Source organism: Geospiza fortis, unplaced genomic scaffold (genome assembly GCF_000277835.1).
Source record: "Geospiza fortis unplaced genomic scaffold, GeoFor_1.0 scaffold64, whole genome shotgun sequence".
Classification (NCBI taxonomy): domain Eukaryota; kingdom Metazoa; phylum Chordata; class Aves; order Passeriformes; family Thraupidae; genus Geospiza; species Geospiza fortis.
This window is the reverse complement of record NW_005054461.1, coordinates 163,837-172,811: the sequence shown is the minus strand read 5'-3', so window position 1 is coordinate 172,811 and position 8,975 is coordinate 163,837. Positions and strand designations below refer to the sequence as shown.

At 39.7% G+C, this 8,975-nt stretch overlaps 1 long non-coding RNA gene and 1 other non-coding gene across 2 annotated transcripts; both read left to right on the top strand.

The window, feature by feature from the left end:
- Positions 1 to 288: 288 nt before the first annotated feature.
- LOC115948652 lies at positions 289 to 4,237 on the top strand. The gene is made up of 2 exons (XR_004082447.1): positions 289 to 429; positions 3,977 to 4,237. It is a non-coding gene; the product is annotated as an uncharacterized LOC115948652 (long non-coding RNA).
- On the top strand, positions 3,820 to 3,888 carry LOC115948653. Its single transcript, XR_004082448.1, has one exon. It is a non-coding gene; the product is annotated as a small nucleolar RNA SNORD123 (small nucleolar RNA).
- Positions 4,238 to 8,975: the final 4,738 nt, after the last annotated feature.

Genomic DNA, 8,975 nt, shown 5'->3' with positions numbered 1-8,975 from the left:
CGGGCCCCCAGCGGCGGCCCCGGGACGGCAGGGGCACGGGAGCGCCCCAGGAGCTGCCAAGCGGCGCGCCCGCCGGCTCTCCGCACCCCTCTCACGGCATGCCACAGCCGGCCAGCCACCCCCAGTGTCCCGGCCCCGGGCCTCCGGCGAGCAACCGCCTAGACAACAGGAGCCCCGCAGCAGCGACCCCGGCCCCGCTGCGAGGGGGAGTGCGGTACTGACATTTCTGCCGCCACGTAAGAGCCTCCGGCGAGTCCCTCTCCGCCCCCTCCAGTCCCCTCCCTCCCCCCCATGGCACGATCGACGTGTCAGCTCCAAAAGTTCATTTCCAGGCCCTGGGAGAGTCCCCTATAAAGGTCCCGGGGCGTGCGTGGGACAGTGAGACGTGGCACTGCGGGCTGCAGCCGGGGCGCGTAGGCATCTCCCCAGGTACGTGCGTTCGCAATGTCGCGGTCCCCGCGTTTTCGGCGCATGCCTTTGTGTTTTGTCAGCTCACCTGTATTAAACTAGGAGGTTATTTCTGTTCATGTGTGCATTGTAATTAATTCCATCAGAGTTGTTTTTTTTTTCTTTTATGACAGCATTTACACATTTCTGCTATAAACTGCAGTAAAAACTGACTTGTTGTTCACAGCAAGACCAAGCAATTTAGAAGACTAAAAGCAGTAAGAGTTTATTAAAACAAACAAAACCATGGAATTCATCCATGCTAGAGTAATCTTATAAAAGTTAGCTAATTAAAACAACTAGCATCAAAACTTATCAGCAAGCCAAATGTTCCAAATCCAAATTGCCTTAAACTTCGAGCTCAATTTTACTTTGGCTAGGATATAAAAGAAACTTGTTCAAGTAGAAACATTAACAGAAGTTTAAAATTATCATTAAAATGAAGTCCTGGAATTTAGAACATTCTTTCTGATTATTTTTTGATGTTAAAAAAACCCAACCCAAATACTAAAGGCCAAACTATTTTTTTTCATAAAGTCGTGTAACCCTGACACTCAAGGATGTTTTCTTATAAATAACACTAGTGTATAAGAAGCCACTACTATGATTACTGTAATGCCTGGGGTCACTTTCTCATGTAATTTCCTTCTGATCCGGAAAATACTTGTACAGAAAACATAAGAATTCATTTTACATCTAAAAATTGCCATCAAAGTAAGTGCAGATATAAAATGATTTACATACCTACACTGTTAACTTCTTTGGAGTGTTATTAAGACATCTTCAGATCAACAAGTCCTATACTTCTTATGTACCTCCACCTATGACAATACATTTAGACTTTCTTTTTAAAGAGATGTATTTGTTTTTCCAACTGCTGTGTAAAAAAAATAAAACATCCCTACTTTATCTGTGAAAAGTAAGCACCATGTATTCAAAACCAACTGCCAGCCAAAAAACCTATCAAAATTCTAGTCCCCTGAGTGATGTACATTTTAGCCTCTAAAAATTCCTCTGCAGTTTGGCTATGAAACAATAGGCATATAAGTAAAAAAAAAAAGAAAAATTCACCACATTTATATCTTTATATCATACTGTGTTAATGACATACAGCACATGCTAAGAAAAATTCCACTGAAATCATATTGACTCTGTATCACCCACAGAGCATTTAGTCATGCACTTTATAGTTCTGTACCAGATTTATGGAAGAATAGTCATGATGTCAATGCTTAATTTTATTTAATTTTATTTTAAAAGCTCAAGGGCAAAGATGTCTGAAACTGCCTGTGAGATTAATCATGTTTGAAATTAAGGCTAAAAACTGTAACAGTTTTAATATTACATGTAACTCTGTGCTATGTCTAAGTTACAGAGTTAAACCAGACGAGTTGAGTGAGTGAGCCCAGCAATTTTAGGTGATGCAATCCCCAGATGTACCCAGTAGGCGCTGACGGTTTTTGTTTCTTCATAAATTGCACAGTGGTGTCTCAATCCTAGGCTAAGCCTCACTGTGTTACTATATCCAAAATAAATAAGGATATTCTAATATAATCTAGGAATATTATGCTAAGGGCAAGGGAGAGAGCAGCAGTAGAAGCTCTGCTATCTGGTTTAAGGAAGGGAAAAAAAGAAGACCAAATCCATCGCATCCAGCTTTTCTTCCAGCATGGAGTTCGTCTTTCTCTTCTGCCTCGTATTTTCCTGATGTTATATTTCTCACTGTTAGTAGTTTTTAATCTCTCCTTCCAACAAAACAGACCCAGCATATTAAGGGATGGCAGCATGTGGAAGCAGTCATGGTACTGCAGTTGGAAGAGGAAAAGCTGCACAGCACCTTCAGGCTTTTGGCCAGTTTGGTGGGAAGCCAGATTTCAGCTCATTCCTGTGGTGGCAGGATATAAAGAGTGTTAGAAAGCAGGGAAGGGGGTGGATTTCCATCTGTTTAGGTGGGAAAGTCACAGTGTAAGGGAAGGCCTGTCTTCACATTACCCATCAAAAGCACCTTGGATAATAAGCATCTCTTTCACCATTTAGAAAAACAGTCAGATACAGTAAATTGAAAATTTAAGTCAGGTTGAAAAGAAAAACAAAATAGAAAAAGAAGAAGGTGTGAGCTTCAGTAAAACTGAACCTTGAGTTATACTTCCATCATAGGAAAAGGTCTTTGCTTGCTTCATGATCACAGAGTTCAAAGTCTCTTACCACTGCATGTTACTTTTTCCAGACCATTGAAAACATTAGTCATTTTTGTTTAATTCATGAAAAACAGGCAGAGGAAAACTTTGAAGTCTCACAGTTAATTGCCTACTTTTGTGTTTTCTAACCACATCATTTATTACTGAGGAGAAACCCTACTGGTGACCAGAGCCTTTCCAGAGCAGACCAGGCAGAAGAGTGGTGCATACAAACAAGCACCCTATCCTGAATCAATGCTTAAAAGCAGAGAGTTTGTGCAGTCTGGTGTCTTGGATTTACCTGACTTACACAACATTGTTGAAATACCCAATCATCAGCTCTACATTACTGTTTCTTTCTTCTTTCCCACTGAGATTCAGGAAAGTATTTGCCCTGTTGCATTTGAGTTGAGCGAGCCCTTAGCATTCCCACTGCACTGAGCCACATCTTGCAAGGCTGGATCATCACAAGTCTCCCATATTTAAATACCAGGGACTTGTGATGTTGCTATGTGCAAAAACAGGAATGACATATTCATCCCAGGAAAGCAGATGACCCAGAGGATTTAAGTTTGCCATCCTCATCCTCAAATGAGTCTGGTAGAGAAGTACACTGTTAAAAAGCAGGCCAGGAAAGGCTCTAGCTGTGTATGCCCAGTAGGAGACACAGGGCAAGGTCAGACTGAGCACCATTTTAATTGTCTTAGCAAAAGACACCATTGCAATTCTTCATTTAAATAATAGGGAAGTAAATGTCAATAATTACAAACTTTGTTGTTTTCCATTAAGTTACTGTCTCATGTTAAGTTCTGTATTTAAAGGTTCAGCTGACTGGTCTCCATAATATCTATAAATTAGGAAAAGCTAGGTGAGAGTCTAAAACTTGGCTCCTGAGAACTGATGAGTTTATGTTTACCATTTGTGATCAAAAGACAAAGTAATATTTCTCATGGCATTTTTATTATTAAGGCTCTTTATAAACAAAATGGTTTGTTTTTATGAATGCATAAGATAGTTTCAACACAGCTATATAAATAAATGTGCACTTACATTTATAAATCTCTGACCTGATTTTTAATAATTGCTGCTTTCTTTCCATTAAAGTCTCTGACAGATAAGGCAGTTAAAGAAGTTATTATATGAATTCTAAATAAGGACCATCTAACTTCAAATCCCTAAAAGTAGTTGAATATTTGGTGAAAATGATGAATTCTTGGGTACTGATTCATGTGATCTGAAAATGCCATCCATTTCCTGATTCACCTTCATATCTCCTCCAGGAAAAAAAAGGTATTTTACAATGAATACTGTCAGTCAAACAATTTTTATGTGTCTGTTTTTCTATCTTTCAGCCAATTCCCTGAACTGATACTTTCAAAATGAAGAGGAAGATAAGAGTGGCAATGAAGAATGCCTTGGAGAAATCCAGTCATAAAGTTTGAGGAGTAGAAATAATAGGAAATATTAATAACTCTGATCTCTTACATAGGTCAGAATTTAGACTGAAATGATGTAAAGTTACAAACCTGAGACATAAGGGCTATTACATTTGAATCAAGATTCACAGATTTTTAAATTAATACATAATAAAAATATTTGCTTTTTCCCTTCTACTTTGGATGGTAATATATTCTGCTGCCTTATACAACTTTCTTATATAGACTAATTTAAGTTTTCAATTTTTTTATATTAGCCCCAAGACGCCTCTTCAAACTAAGCCAGGGTATATATTAGCAATCCATTAGTTGCTCCTCTCTGTCTGCTTGTCCCTGATCATTAATATTGAATTCCTGTTTTACTACATCACCCAGCAGTACTTGTGGAATTCAGATAGAGAGCACATACACACCACACACACACACACATATATATATGAAAGTTTATCACTGCCAAGCAGTCTAAAACACAGGACTCAGAGCTCATAGATGACATAGAGCTCATCTAGACTTCAGTTTTCTGCTGGCTGAGTGGATAGAGAGGATGAGTGAATAGAGAGGATACTTGGCATAACTCCTGCTGTCATAGAATTAGACCTTTGCAGTTTCTAAAAGGAAGAGCCCTATAAGAAGCTTACCAAGCGGTGGTGGAATTGTCCGTGCTATTTAATTTTATTTAATTGTAAATTCCTGAAGTAGGCCAACATCCAAGTCACTTTTAAAAAGTGATTTATCTAAATTACTGTGAATGCCTGTATGAACCTTATTGTTTTGCTTTGAGCATATCATAAATCCACTAAAAAAAGCACGTAAATTAAATAGACATTAACCAAAAAAAGACTGATTAGTAATGGGTTTTCTTATAGAGTTTGACTGTCTTTAATGAGAGTTCATTTACCCCTTTAGTTAGGCACAGACAGCATATTTATGGGACCAAGATCTCACTTGCTCTCTGCCTTTTCACTCTCTAAGACTGACAGTGAACACAGTAAGGTAGATGTACTTGTCAAGGGGGGTTTTGTAGGAGGGAAGAGAGGCAGCATCTTAACAAGCTGCATGACATATTGTAAGCATTTTTCCAGCCATGCACTTCCTGTCAGATCATTTGATAGCAGCAATAAAAGTTACAAGTCCAGTTGAAGTGATATTTTCCTCAGTTGGTCCTACACTGTATTCAGCTGCCTGTTAGGAAAGAACTAGACGGAGTTGTTTAAATCCAGTCTTTGTAATCTGGAATTGTTACAGAGCAAAATGCTTAACAGCTTGAAAGTGGCTATAGAAGCAGTACTAGGCAAAGACAAAAGAGAAAATAAATTAAATGAGTGAGTGTTTGTTGCTGAGAAATAGAAACAAGTAACCAACACTTTTACTTTTTTTTTTTTTGTGCATCTTGGTATCACTTGAGAATTTAGCAAGTGTCATTTTTGTTAATGTGTTTCCAAAGTTGTCTATAAGCAATACTAAAAATCTGCTAAGAATCTGTGTTGAGCTGAACTCTCTGCTGTCAAACTTTAAGCCTTCATTTTTGCTCTGCCCCAAACTAAAGAGACCCCACCATTTCCTAAAAAGCTGTGAGCTTTGCTGGCAAGGTAAAGCACATCCATTTATTGAAGGCAGACCATTTAAAAGTGTGCAGCTATGTTCTACTATGAGTTGTTTTTTTTCATTCTTTTATATATATATATATATATGTATATATACATATATGCATATATATATATCAGCCTGCATTGTGACATTGTTGGTTCGGGGTATAAGCAAGGTTATATTCCATAACAAAAATGGAAATAGGATTACTTGGTGATACTAATTTCAGTTGTATTGGGTTTTCATGGCAAGATTCTGGTAGTGGAGGGGCTACAGGTGTGGCTTCTCTAGGAAGCTACCAGAAGCTTCCCTTGTGTCCAACAGAGCCAATGCCAGCTGGCTGTAAGACAGACACACTGCTGGCCAGGGCTGAGCCCAGCAGTGATGGTGGTAGCACCTTTGGGATGTAATATTAAAGAAAGGAAAAAATTAATTGCACAAAAGTAATTCCAGAGAAGAGAGGAGTGAGAATAAGTGAGAGCAGCAGCCCTGCAGATACCAAGGTGGGTGAGAAAGGAGAGGGAGGAGGTGCTCCAGGTGCTGGAGCTGAGATTCCCCTGCAGCCAGTGGAGGTCCAGGGGGAATAGAGATCCACCTGCAGCCCACAGAGTTCACAGGGGAGTAGAGATCCACCTGCAGCCCACAGAGTTCACAGGGGAGTAGAGATCCACCTGTAGGCCCTGGAGAGCCCCATTCCAAAGCAGGGGGATGTCCAAAGGAGGCTGTGACCCATGAGAAGCCCAGGCTGGAGCAGGCTCACAGCAGGACCTGTGGACCCATACAGAAAGAGGCCCAAACAGTGGAACAGGTTTTTGACAGGACATGTGACCCTACAGGGGTCCCACTGGAGCACCCTGCTCCTGCAGGGCTGCATTGCATGGAAGGGAACAGCCTGTGAAGAACTGCAGCCTGTGGGATGGACTCATGTTTGACAAGTCCATGGAGGGCTTTTCCCATCTTTCTGCGCTGCTGGGGCTGCAGTATAAAACCGGTAATAAAGTTAAGCCCAGGAAGGAAGGAGTGTTGGGTGGAAGGTGTTTTTATTGTACTTCTTGTTACCCTACTCTTATTTTGCTTGGCAACAATAAGTAATAAATATTGAGTTCAGATAATTTCCCAAAGCTGGGTCACATGTGTTTTGCCTGTGATAGCAACGAGTGAGTGATCTCTCCTTAACCTTATCTCAACCTCTCAATGAGCCCTTCATATATTTTTTCTCACCTGCCCACCTGAGGAGGGGAGTAGCAGAGTGGCTTTGGTGCCTACCCAGTGTCCAGCTAGAGTCAAATCACCAACTATTACTGCCTAATATTTGAGTGCTTGACTTATTGCCCTCAACAATAATTAGTATTCTGTATAGTATAAGTTCAGTTATTAAATATGCATCACTCTTATTCCTCTCCATAGCCTGAAAACATTGTAGTTATTGAAATTATTTAAATGAGAAGTAACATGTTCAAAATATTTTTTTCTTTATACTTTGCATAATAAAAACTGCTTTGTTAAAAATATTGCATAATAATTATTTGATTGGACACACTGAAAACTTGTAAGAGGTTTTGCTTCAGAAGGGGACACCTAGTCTGACTCTGCTCTTGGAAGCCAGAATTTGACTTGTAAAACTTGAAGTTTCATAAATAAGCCTCATTGCAGAACAGTCAGGCAGGAGGAGGGATGTGCAGACATGCTATTGAAGAGAAAAAAACCACTATTTTTTGCAGTTATGCCAAGCTCCAATTCAATTACTTAGTGGTTTTACTACTTATTCAGACTTGGGGGTTCATTAAAGACACAAGTTGGCAGGAAGGAGACCAAAACCCATGTAAGCCTTCTAAGTCCACTGTCATACTTTAAATAGTACCAGAAGATAACAAAAGGAGACCAAGGATTAATGTCTACACACCTTGGAGTGCCTCTTTTATCTAGTGGACATTCTCAATCCAAAACAGAAGCTGAGGGCAGGGGGACTGGTGTGTGCATTGATGCTGCTATGTAAACAAAATAAGCCCGTTCACCATTTGTTCTCCCATCAGCCATATGTTTACAAAGAATTCAAAGGCTAAAATTTTAAAAATAGTTGTAGTGCAATAGAATCGTTAATGAAATAATTTGCATAAAAATGTCAGATTTCAATCGGGTTTGTCAGCAGGGGATAGAGATTCTAATTAAAAAGACGAGAGCAAGTAAAGGAAGAAATACACAGGAGCTACATGTGTAATGCTGTCTTCTTTTTTGTAATAATCACTTCCTTGTACTATCAAAATGAGGGCATTGATAATAGAACTCAGATGAAAAATGGAAAAAAGTTCTTGAATTATCCCAAGGAAAAAAAAAACAGTCATCCAGCTGCAACCCAAAGACCCAAAGCCTCCATGCCTGCCAACATCCTTGACTTTTCACAAAAATAGGCTATGTATTATGTCCCAAAAACACAGCAACTTGGACCAGAAAATAAAAACTAATTCACAAGTTAAGGACTTTTCTGAGAGAACATCTCCCCAAAGCTGTTCATCCATGTTCAAAAGTGGATAACTAGCGCAAAGGAAGAGACACATTCATTCCAAAGTGTGTATGCATGGGACAATAGCAAGCAGTCACTCAACATGGTAGACAGTTGGGAGTTTCTGGTTATAACATGATAAACCATGTAACCAAAAAAAATCAATCTGACACATATTGATTAGCATCAGTTTCTGGGAGAGTTTTGCATAGTAATTTCTCCATGAGACAAAAGCAAATGCAATGTCACAGCAGCTGCATATGGAAGCAAGGAGCTCCATGGAAAGATAAGTGAAGACTGTTTTCCCTAGGCTGTCTCCTATGTCTGGATGGTGACACCCTCAGCTCGCCCTGCTTTCCATACCCTGGAAGAGGTGTGAGCTATGTTCCTTCATCCCTCCTGATCATGCTGCTTCCACCATGTGCCCTGGCATCTTTGGAGAAAACAAGCACAGATCAGCTCCCCTACACATATGGTATAATTGATTTTATTGTCTTTTTACTTGCTCAGGTTGTTCAATAAAGGACCTCAGGTTTTGTCTAAAGTTTTCTAGACTACTCAAATTTTTACTTCTTTTGTTTTAGGGGGAGAACTGGAGAGATGTTCTATTATTTGAGGGAAAAATTGTATGAACTGGAAAATTTCTGTATGGTCATAAATGCTTTCATTTTGCTGCTGTGATCAAAAGCAATGTGAATGGACAAAATACTGCTGGTTTAAAATTTTATTTCACCATGTTTGAGGAAATTAGTTTCCAAACACTTCTACTCAACGTTTAATGGTTGATGTTCCCAGGATCAGCAGACATGGACCTGCCATCAGGAATGC